Source organism: Alosa sapidissima, chromosome 13 (assembly GCF_018492685.1).
Source record: "Alosa sapidissima isolate fAloSap1 chromosome 13, fAloSap1.pri, whole genome shotgun sequence".
NCBI classification, from domain to species: Eukaryota; Metazoa; Chordata; class Actinopteri; order Clupeiformes; family Clupeidae; genus Alosa; species Alosa sapidissima.
In genome coordinates this window covers 28,157,563-28,169,886 of record NC_055969.1, presented here as the reverse complement: position 1 = coordinate 28,169,886, position 12,324 = coordinate 28,157,563, and positions in this window count along the sequence as shown.

Here is a 12,324-nt window from a genome sequence, read left to right as displayed (position 1 = left end):
AGCTGCTGAAAGACACATTAAAAAATTATGGGGCAGACTCCAGCAGAATGTCAGGGTTACATAATCTGGGACAGGCAGCAGGGAGGGAGGCAGCCCAACAGTTCTATATTAAAGACCTTTTATATTTTCTCATCACATTACCCTCAGATCATAGCATGCGTTCTCACTGTCAGAGTTCTTGGAAATGTCTTTTTACTGAACCAGAATTACATAGAAAGAGTGTTCTTTTAATTTTTGTACACATAATGACACACATTTTTACATATGATTAAAATATTTGCCTACATTCTTGCATATGTGTCCACAGGAGAAGAGTACAGTGAATCTGCTGCATATATTGTAAATACAGTGAATCTGCTGCATATTGTAAATACAGTGAATCTGCTGCTTATTGTAAAAACAGTGAATCTGCTGCATATTGTAAATACAGTGAATCTGCGGCATATTGTACAACTGCAAACAACGCTTCGTGCATATAAAACCAAACACAGCGTTTGTATTCCTCTCTGTCTGCATGGTGAACACACAACGTCCACATGATGGAAGTGGCAAGCGTGCGCACAGAGCCCATAGATTTGTGTACCAGTGTGTATGAAGCAATAACAGGCCTCTCAGCGGCAGCTTCCACTGGAGCGAACCAGCCTGGTGAGAGACATATGAGAGCCCATAGGGAGTGACACCCGGGCCAGCACAACGCAGCCAACGTCAGAGCTCTACTTCCAGGAAGATTGTGTTGACTCCGAACCAATCTCGCACAGAAACAAATCATGCCTGAGCCAGCCAGCAAATCAACATATAGAAGGTGCACCGGCGTGACTAAACCAATACAGCGGACTGCTTTCCTGCTTGTTGAGTTTTCTGATTTGGTTCTTGTCTGCTTGTGTAAAAGTAACTTGTGGCTTACAGCTCTCTCAAAGTGAGAGACTACCAGGTAACGTATTCAGATAAGCAGCTGTTTTAAAGGAATGTTGTGTGTGAGCACAAAGGAGGAGTTTGTGGAATATGGCAAATGATGGAACAGTTCCAATAACATTTCTGTCCTGACATGAGGCAAATGATCCATGGCATCACTGTGCTCAAGCCAAACTGAAGGCCCTGGGTAAGATGACTAACTTGGAGGAGTAGGAAGTCATTACTTCCTGGGTCCAGATCCTGTATTTGGTGCTGTGGATATGACAGCAGGCTCATCTGTGACTCATGTTTACAAATGCTCCAGTGAGATGCATCGCAGTATTCAAAGGCCTCTTCCAGGCCTGCATGCTGTGGGAGGGGAGGAGGATGGATCAACGGAGAGATTGTCGACTTTCCATCATCATCACAGAGGACAGCCGGGGCCATGGACACCATCTCCATACAATGTCCTCTGATCTCCTGCACTACATGCAGTAATGATGCAGGACAAAAGAACAGTATGTGCCAAATGCCTTTACACACACACACACACACACACACACACACTCTCTCTCTCTCTCTCTTTATCTTCTCAACCTTTACTCTTTCTCTCCCCCACACACAAGAGCAAATATGCACTGACACGGGTGAGCACGCAAACATGCTGATATGTCTCCCCTAACGCATGCATGCACTGACACGTAATGCACATAACACAGGCATGCACAGAAAGATGTGTACCACATAAATCCACAAACACAAAAAAGAGAGCACCAAGATATTGCGCCGGGGAGGGAGCTGAGGGCTCACTGTGCTCTGCGTACGTATGCTCAGGGCCTTGGGCCCTCCGGTGCTCTGGCCAACAGATGTCATATGTACTGTTCCGTGTCTTCACTTCCTCTCTGGAGACATCCAACTTCATCTCCTGCTTTATTGTCGGTAGGAACATGAGGAGGAGGCATTGGGAAATATTTAGTAAAGGATGGGGATGTGTCCTCCCAAATATTGCGCTCATGGGAATTCCAGCAGCATGGACATTTTCAGTGTTTCAAACAAAGCATGTTTTTGTGCATCTCTTATTTTATGATTTTAGTTCATGGTTCCATTGTATAGCACAGCAAGACTGCAATAAGTTATAAGGTATTCAAAATCACTGTGCCTGCCAACACTTGAAGATCGATAGCCTAGATAATATATGTTAATCATTGGTATTCATGCTAACAGACTATGTTGCAAAATGTACTGTATGAGAAATAAATTGCTTCCTCACTGCGCCATATTAGCTTGATGCCACTAAAGCTATTTGGGTAATAGAGAGAAAAAATGATTCAACACTCCAAACTAATATACAGGTGTCAGGTTCACCTGCCAGAGTCATTATTCAGGTAAAGCCTATAGGCAGAGATCTAATTATGCATTACGCTCAAGGTTTGGTGCGGCGAAATGAAATGGAATCATAGAAGGCCACTTTCAAGAAAATTAAGTTTTAAAAAGATGTTGGTCGCTAAAGGCATAAACACACCAAAAAGTCTCTGTTATGGAGAACAAGACTGATGCTATGGACAACTCAACTGACGGGATATTCTGGACCTATTGTCCTTTTCCTTTGCTTGACTCTGACAAAGAGCTTCTCATGGTTAGAGTGAACAACACTTTCTCGCTGCTAACACAGGTTGACAAGGGGAAATAGACTAAACTGGAAAGTTCCCGGAGAGAACTAAAGATACCCTCTGAATCTAATCCTAACCTAATTGCGACTGGGGAAAAATCAATAAACCTTTTCATTCCTGAAATTCAAATAAGTACTGGCAGTGCGAGGAATTACAGTCCCTAATAATGGCTTTCCCACTAAACAATATGCCATGGTGTAGTGGTGCGTGCCGTTTCAATAGTCTCATAAATTTACAGGCACTGCAGGCCAATTCTGTGTAATGCCTCAGAACTAATATAAATGATGATGAGCCTACTGCATCAGTATCAGGCACTGGTCCCCATCACTTGACAGAATGAGCGATTGCTTACACAAAGAGAAGATGAACATGAGTACAGGAAGATTCTCAGGGTCTCTCCCTAACTCAGTGCACCAGATGTGGCTAGTGCTTAGCCTATAATCATAAATAAAAGCACAACACTCAACACATCTATGAGCTCATACACAACAATGACAAACCATTACTCTGTTTATGCATGTTAAAAAAGCGTTAAATGCCACTTTCCTCTCACAATAATGAATGATCTATCAGGAATCATGTCAAACTGACTATTTTAGAGGCACTTACCCCATTAAATGCCATTATAACAAGTACAAAAGATGATTTCTAAACTTTACTTTGTTATCAGAATATTCCAGAAAGCCAGTTTAACAAAGTCTGAGATTAACCTGAGTTGATGAATGATGACAAGGGGAAACAGATTTTTTGGTACCAGAAAAGCCAAGCAGTTATTTCAATCAGTTGATTATGCTCAGTTTATGTTGGATATGTTCAGTCTGAGTTGAAGGGCCGTTTTTAACACGTTCGAGGTCAATGCCGGGAGGGAAAAGAGGGGGAAATTATCCTGCTAGTGGCTAGTGCAGTCAGACGGCTACAAAGCTATGCAATGGGGCCAGAATTTAGACTGTATTTGTGCCTCTTAACAGACTCAAAATGTCATTACAAGTGCTGTGCTAAATGGATGGGATCCTTACGAGACACCATGTACTGTATATCTCAGTAATTGTGAAAAAAACAGTATAAATCCAGTGTTTGTACTGGCAGTCACATACCTCTGTTTCCCTCGGTCTCCACCAAAGTCAAATTCATGTCCTTTCCCACTTCTACCTTTACAGGTTAGGTCACAAAGTCAGTTACCGTGGTAACTGAACCAAGTTGAGGAATCCAGGATTTCCCTCATCTCAGGGTTAACAAAGCAAAACCCAATTTTTGGAATACCCTTGGAGATTATTGACCAACAGGAGTTAGTGAGATCTTGCTCTTATTTAATGAGAGCAGATTAATTGATCGATGCAATAATGAAAAAAAAGTCTACCTTGTTCTTTGGAGTTAGGGACAGCAAACAAACTTTAGTCTGCTGTGTACAACAGCTGTGCATTTTCATCTCTTGTTAGTCTGTGAGATACTTTGTATTCATTTCTGGCCTGCTGCTCTTAGACAGACAACAAGAACACCACGGCAATAAAACATCAAGTCTGAATCGCTTGTGTATTCTGTTTACATGATTCACAATGGGTCACCATGAGTTCACGGTTCACCTGCTGATAGTACTGCGAGTGAGCACACATTTAAACAGGCCCCTTAGTCATCCCCGGCATCGCCCATATCAATTCCCATCTTTCGGCCATCTGCCAGGGCTATACGTCAGCCCAGTCAGGGCAGGTGAAAGGGAGCTGGTCGCTGTTGACTACGATTGATGTATTCAATTTCCAAAAGAGAACACACAAACACACGCACCGATGCACACCGACACACACACACGGCCAAGGCACAGTCCAAGGCATGGCCAGCCAGTCTAAGCTCCATTCAGCTCTCGATCAGCGCCACAGTGATCATGGTCACTAAAGGGTCCATGCCTGTCACAGCCCAGGAGACACCCCCCCCTCCCCAGGGGACCCAGTCCAATGGAATGCTGTGGAGGAGCTGATTGGAGGACTGCTGGCAGTAGTGACGCATTCCCCATCCAGAACAGCTCCTGCCCAGACCCGTACACAGCAGGAGCGAGGAGCTTACCCCTTCAGGAGAGAGAGGAAACCGGCCCAGAGAGAAAGAGGGAGAGAGAAGGAGAGAAGAGCAATAAATAAATAAAGAAAGAAAGGGAGGCCAAGGAAAGGCAGAGAGAGAGAGAGAGAGGCTCTCTCAAGGACATTGCGCCGAGGTTATATTTATTGATTTTGTCGCAGGCAGGCGCGTGCAGTGGGAGACTCCATCCTCCCCCCAGACGGTCTTCTTTCATCCCAGCAGGAGGGGACTGAGCTGAGCGGAGCGCGGTGCCACTCGCCTGGTGCATGTACACGTATATGTGGATCTCCACACCAACACACAACACCAGCAGCAGAGCCCAAATAACACCATCCACACAACACCAGCAGCAGAGCCCAAATAACACCATCCACACAACACCAGCAGAGCCCAAATAACACCATCCACACAACACCAGCAGCAGACCCCAAATAAAACAACACCATCCACATAGCACCAGCAGCAGAGCCCAAATAAAACAACACCATCCACACAACACCAGCAGCAGAGCCCAAATAACACCATCCACACAACACCAGCAGCAGAGCCCAAATAAGGTGGTCTTAGGTATGCTCAGACCCCAGGTACGCCATGCACTAGACCCGTTACAGTTTGCATACCAGGAGAAAGTGGGCGTGGACGATGCCATCACTTATCTTTTACACAGGACACATTCTCACCTAGACAAGGGGAAAAGTGCTGTGAGAATCATGTTCTTTGATTTCTCAAGTGCTTTTAACACCATCCAACCCCTCAGACTGGGAGACAAGCTCTTGCAGATGGGTGTGGACGCTCACCTGGTAACCTAGATTACAGATTACCTGACCGAGCGACAGTTCGTCAGACTGAAGAACTGTCTCTCTGACACTGTGATCAGCAGCACCGGAGCGCCACAGGGAACTGTGCTCTCTCCAGTCCTGTTCACCCTGTACACATCTGACTTCTGCTACAACACCGAGTCATGCCACATGCAGAAGTTTTCTGACGATACTGCAATTGTGGGGTGTATCAGGGACGAGCAAGAGGAGGAGTACAGGAGCCTGGTGGAGGACTTTGTGCATTGGTGCAAACTCAATCACCTTCAACTCAACACTTCAAAGACCAAGGAGATGGTGGTGGATTTCCGCAGGTCTAAGCCCGCTCTGCTACCAGTCTCCATTGATGGGGTCAATGTGGAGGTGGTAAGCACCTACAAGTATCTGGGTCTCCACCTGGACAATAAACTGTACTGGTCAGCCAACACTGATGCACTCTACAAGAAAGGAGGAGGCTGTACTTCCTGTAGAGGCTGCGGTCCTTCAGTGTGTGCAGCAAGCTCCTCAGGATGTTCTACCAGTCTGTTGTGGCCAGCGTCCTCTTCTATGCAGTGGTATGCTGGGGAGGAAGCACAAAGAAGAAGGATGCTGGGCGACTTGACAGGCTGGTAAGGAAGGCTGGCTCTGTAGTGGGAGCTGAACTGGAGTGCATCACTTCAATATCTGACAAAAGGACTCTGAACAAACTGATCAACATCTTGGACAATGAATGTCATCCACTCTACAGCACTATTAAAAAGCAAAAGAGCTTGATCAGCTGGAGACTTCGCTCACTGACATGCACAACTGAAAGGCTGAGGAAGTAATTTGTCCCCAGGGCCATTGAACTAACCATGTTTGAGTACTGACTGCCCACTACTGCTTTACTACTGTTTTACTAATGTCCACAGCCTAATGTTTTCACTACTGTTTTACTGCTACACTGTTTTTCATGCTATATTAGCACACATGATCAATGGCTGCGGTCAGGCTTCTGCTACAATACTGAATGAATGAATGGCTATAACCCTATTACCTCAACCTGTTCTTGCACTGACATAGTGTTTTATATTACCTTGTCTACATTATACTTTACTCTCCTATTTGTCCATATTATTATGACCGCCGCGCAGCGAAGCGGCAGTCATATAGGTTTAGTCAGATTTTTTCTTTTTTTTTTTTCTTTTTCGCATGTCCAAATTTCTGTCAAGGATTCCCGGGACACTGAAAGACCGGGGTACACGAAACTTGGTGGGCATGTAACCCCACATGGATAGCATGGAACCATCGTTTTTCGCTTTGATCTGTAGCCCCCCCGCTGGACTGGACCCCCCGAAAGGAGGGTAGGGCAGACACAGTTTTCTGTGAATATCTCGAGAACCGTAGGGTTTAGGAGGACCTTTTTTTTTTGTATGTTGATCTCAAGGGGCCATGTCAACCCATTCCATAACCACTCATTTCATGTATAGCGCCACCTAGTTAAACACAAAAAAGCAAAAAATTAGGTGTTTTCATCACAATATCTCTGGCTGACATGGTCAAAACTGCACAAAATTGAAAGTGTAGGATCATTATGACACCTTCCGAATGCATGCCAAGTTTTGTGAACTTTCGTTCATGGGGGGCCTTACAATAAAATGATTTATGTGTACATTTAGTGACCGTACACCAACAAGGATTCCTGGGACACTGAAAGACCGGGGTACACGAAACTTGGTGGGCATGTAACCCCACACGGATAGCATGGAACCATCGTTTTTCGCTTTGATCTGTAGCCCCCCCGCTGGACTGGACCCCCCGAAAGGAGGGTAGGGCAGACACCGTTTTCTGTGAATATCTTGAGAACCGTAGGGCCTAGGATGACCAATTTTTTCTGTATGTTTGCCTCCAGGGGTCATGTTAACCCATTCCATGTGCACACATGTGCATAAACAGATACACACGCACACACATACATTCACAGTAATCATACGTATGACACATACTCACACAGTAGACATATGTACGCATGCATGCACAAACACACATACGCAGACAAACACACAAGCACGCACACACACACACACACACACATAAACATAAACGTGTGCATGCACACATTTCAAGAATTTCTCAGAATTATGAACAGGCAAGATGGGGGTGGGGTTGTATAAAATGAATTTTACATGTGAAATCTATGAACTAATCATGTTTTGGTACTTGTTGTCTAACAGATACCAGTGAGAATTGAGAGTGGATAATGCAATTTAGTGAGACAGTTAGAATCATATAGGCTTTTCAGCGTGATTTATTTTTGTTGAAAAAATGTGCTGGACTGGGCGGCGGTCATATTTTGTACCGCTCTGCGGTACATCTAGTTTATGCTGGTCTCCAGACCTTATTCTTGCACTGTTGGACTACTTTTTGCACCTTCACCATGACACTCACTCTCTTGAGCACCTTGCCATGCACACATAACTAAAGGACTATGGTTAGACTACTTTTTGCACCTTCACCATGACACTCACTCTCTTGAGCACCTTACCAGTCCCGGTGCTGTCACTACAAGCGTCTTAAGCGTCTTATGCTTGATCACCCTCAAGCACATTGGACTTTTTACATTTAATTTATATAGTGTATTTAGTATTTAGTTTTGTTAGTTTTCTTATCTTCTACTGTCTTTATTGTACAGTGGAGTTTAGTTATATGTTTATACTTATACTTATGTTTACCATTTCTGCTGTAAGTGCATGCTGTGTGTGATGTCTGTATGCTACTGAGACCCTTGAATTTCCCCTTGGGGATCAATAAAGTATCTATCTATCTATCTATCTATCTATCTATAACACCATCCACACAGCACCAGCAGCAGAGCCCAAACAACACCATCCACAGAGCAACTGGAACAACTAGATACTCTTTGTTATTCACTGACTATTCAGTTTCAGGCTGTCCCTATACTGTGTCAGTTAAATCTCTTTTCATCTTCAAGCCAGCAAGAGCATGAAGGTCCTTGAGGGCTTGGCTTAGGTCTTTTATAAGAGGAATTGCCATAGAGCAATTTAAAAGTGATAAGTAAAACATCCTTCCTGGTGCCTGACTAAATAACTTTTCTGACTTCACCATGCCCTTTTTGCGAAGCCTTTAATAATGTACACAAGGAGACTCGATCCCCCTTTGCCTACCAGTCTTCAGCAGATGGCATAAACTAGGTGTGCAATAGTCCTCTTGGGGACCCCTAACGGCACGGGGTGCGAGAGATCATTAACGAGGAGACACAGGGCACAAGACAGGGCACGCATCAGAGGACCGCTTGATGAGGGAGGGGGTGGAAAGGAAATCAATGTCCATTCAGCGTTTGTGCTTTTCTTCTCTGGTGAAAGAAGCATAAGAAACGATAAGAAGTTGAAGGAAAAGAAAATTCATAAAAAAAAGAAAAGAAAAAAGTCATACAGTCAAGTTATACTCACAAATAATCAAAAGACGATTGTTTGAAGAGGAGAGCAACTATTCTCATTTCTTGACCAATGCACTTTATTATGTTTCTCTAGTTTTAGACATGACATATTCCGCAGTTGTGTCCAGAGAATCTGTATTGTATATTGTCCATGTGTCAATGCTAATATTTTTGAAATTTTTTTTGTTGTGGATATTGGCAGACCGATGTATTGCTCAGAGTATCCGAAACAAACAAAATGATACACTGTTTATATGCTGTCCAGTTACCCTATTCTAGTAACTCACTTGATAGGGTTAGATATGATGCCTTCAGTTGAAATGAAGCAAGCATATTTTTGTGCAAATAAACATAATTTGACTGTTTAGAGAAAGTGTTTTATTCACATCCAAAGGCAGGACACTGAAATACTTGAAAAATTGATAAAGCATGAATTTGATCAGAATTGAGATGAAGTGCTAGCCTGGGTGTTCCCATGCTGCCTTGCGTGCGATTTGATTCACGCTGCTAAGGCAGCCTGGAGACCATGAAGCAAATTTTCGCCTGAGATAGGGAACCAATCACAGAACAGGTGGGAAAGCAAGACGATGATGAGCTATGCACAGATGCATTTGATAGACATCCGTGGCACCCAATAAACGGATCTGGGCATTTTTTTCTAATACGAGAAAATGAACGTTTGGTTCCCAGACCACGTCTCATTGAGAAGTGGTGGCGCTAGCCAGGCTAATGAAGAGCACAGAATGGGTGCTGGATAAAGATGTAGAGAAACTTGTCTGGTTTAGGTCCACCACATATGTAACCTGACTCCGCCAGATGGATGTTTTGCATTTGCTCTGCATGTCCATCTGGGAACTTTCCATTGGAGAACTTTTGGAAGATTCAGAACCAAGATTCAAGGCTACCGAACACCGACTGGAATCGGCCGTGGATGATGTCTGTGTCATTCATTCCTCCCAGCTGCATGGCTGAGACTCATAGCTTCACAGCTTCCCCAGGAATACTTTCTAATTCAAATAAAACTTGCGCGATAGCTACGCTCATCTCATCTGTGGATGCCGCCATGTTGTTTGTTGCGTCACACCTAAACCCGCCTCAAAACCAACGCTGATTGGCCGTTCGGAAAGATGCCAGACTGATCTGCGAGTGGAAAACTGAAGCTCACAAGATCAGGATGGTCTCACAAGGCTACGACATATGTACTTTCACTTGCAATGTGCATGATCTGTTTCTTGTGATGTGTGCACTGTATTGTGCACCGCCCATACCACCCCCCCCCCCCTCCCCTGAAAGTCATGCCAATGTTTCTTGCTGACCCCCCCCCCCACACACACACCCTCTGTCCACTTGTATCCCTCTCTGATATTCAGCAGTGAGCTGATGAGGCGCTCTGATCCCTGGGCAGACTCACTCTCCTCAAGAGGCAGCACTAACTCTCCCCTCAAGGCCATTTGTCAACATCAAGCAGCCTGACAGTGGGGGGGGGGGGGGGGGGGGGGCAGTGAGCCTGTCACTCACCTGTATAATTAACCCAGTGGGTGGGGTGAGGAGCACAGGGCTCAGAGTTGGCCAAGTAATTCCCTCTGCTACCCTGTGTCAGGCTGATGGAGGAGAGCAGACGGTCTGATCGGTCTGTCGTTGAGAGGGTGCATGAGGACACCGATTCAAGCAGGATTTGGAGAAACAAGGATCAGCGCTTTGTAAAGCTGTGCTACGGGATGCAGATCATGATTTAAACCCCACGATGGAAACTCGGAGAATGAGGCAAACTCTGTCTGTAACCTTGTGTGTGTGGAAGAGGGCATTCTGAAGCATGCTGCAGCAGGAGTGACTGAGCGCAGTGGCAACACTATCCCCTGGTGGCTAGGAGGTGTACAGCGCTGTGAATTGTTGATGCTGTGTGGCCATCTCAGCTCTCATTATTGATGAGTTGTGAGTTTCCAAATCAAAGCAAAGGGGACACCATGTCACACTCAATCAAGCATCAGACAGGATCTCCTTTCCCTTGCCTTCGTGACACTCATCTATATTCTTGCACGCTGCTGGATGTGTGAGAGCCTGAGGGTTATGGCTTTGCGTGTATGTGTTTGGAGTGTGTGTGTGTGTGTGTGTGTGTGTGTGTGTAGAGGATGAGTAAGAGGGTGGGCGAACGTCAGTGCAAAGGTGACATAGAATTTCACGCTGATCTTTTTTTGATATACATACTTGTCATTGACAGATGGAACAAAATATTATATGAAAATCATTTGGACTTTATAAATACATCAGCTATAAATTGAATGTGTGGCATCTGTATTTTGGAACATTGACCCTGTCTATAATTCAGATGAAAGACATAAAATATTAAATTCATCACATCACATTACATATCCACATGTGTCAGGGCATGTGTCTATGCAGGTGTGTGTGTGTGTGTGTGTGTGTGTGTGTGTGTGGGTCCTTTGTCATCTCAGGTCAGCTACCTGGACAGCCCCCAGGCCCTGCCCCCACCCTGCCCACACACACACACACACACACACACACAGCACCAGAAGCTTTGTGTTCATGCCTCATTAACAAAGAAAAACAGAATTCAATATCCAGTCTATGCATTTATCATGACACTAGATTTTTTTTAACTAAGATCTGAGCTTTACTTTTGACTTGGATGGATTTAACCGTCCTAATTATTCTAGCCCATTCAGACAAGGAAAATAGCAACCTCTTCACACATTGCTCAGCTTACCTGTTTTTACATAGCAGCACATGCCAGTGTAGAATACTGGCATGTTTTAATAGCTGTTCTGCTAATGGAATGCTATTACTGTAAGGCTTGTTTGCAACTATAAAAATGAAAAACACACGCTAAGGAAATAACACTAGAATGTAAACATTGAAATAAACATCAATTTACTTATTTATAAATTATCAAAATATAGACATGGCAATGCAGTTGATAAAATATATGCAGTCTTGCCATGCTAGGAAGTTACCATGAATTTCATCATCCACAACCTGCAGCATTCCTTGAGCCTTAAAAAACTACAATTACCAAGGGTGCAATTGTGTATGTGTGTGGTAAATATAACTACAATCATGTGTCTGTTTTTGTTAAGCCTTTGATACCATTCATGTTCTAGATCTTTCACTTCTTATTTTCATTACAGGCCTAGTTAACAACTGATTTGGATTCAAACAGTGTAGGCTCAAATGTTTCTGTGAGCTGTGCACACATTAGTGTTCTGTCATTCAGCAGCATGCTAGGCTACTATCAGTGTTGTGAGCAGAGTCAGTAGCTTGGTGTCCCCTAAAAAAGGACCATTAAAATGGCACATCCCCCACTGCATGAGAATGACTGGGAGCAAAGTTATTTTCCCTTGACCTCACCCCGTTGATTTAGCAACGTTCCGCATTCATTTCTCACCTTCCCACATTGCTCTTCAGCCTACTGGGGATATTTCCTTTTCCATTTGATTTGCAGGAAGAGCGT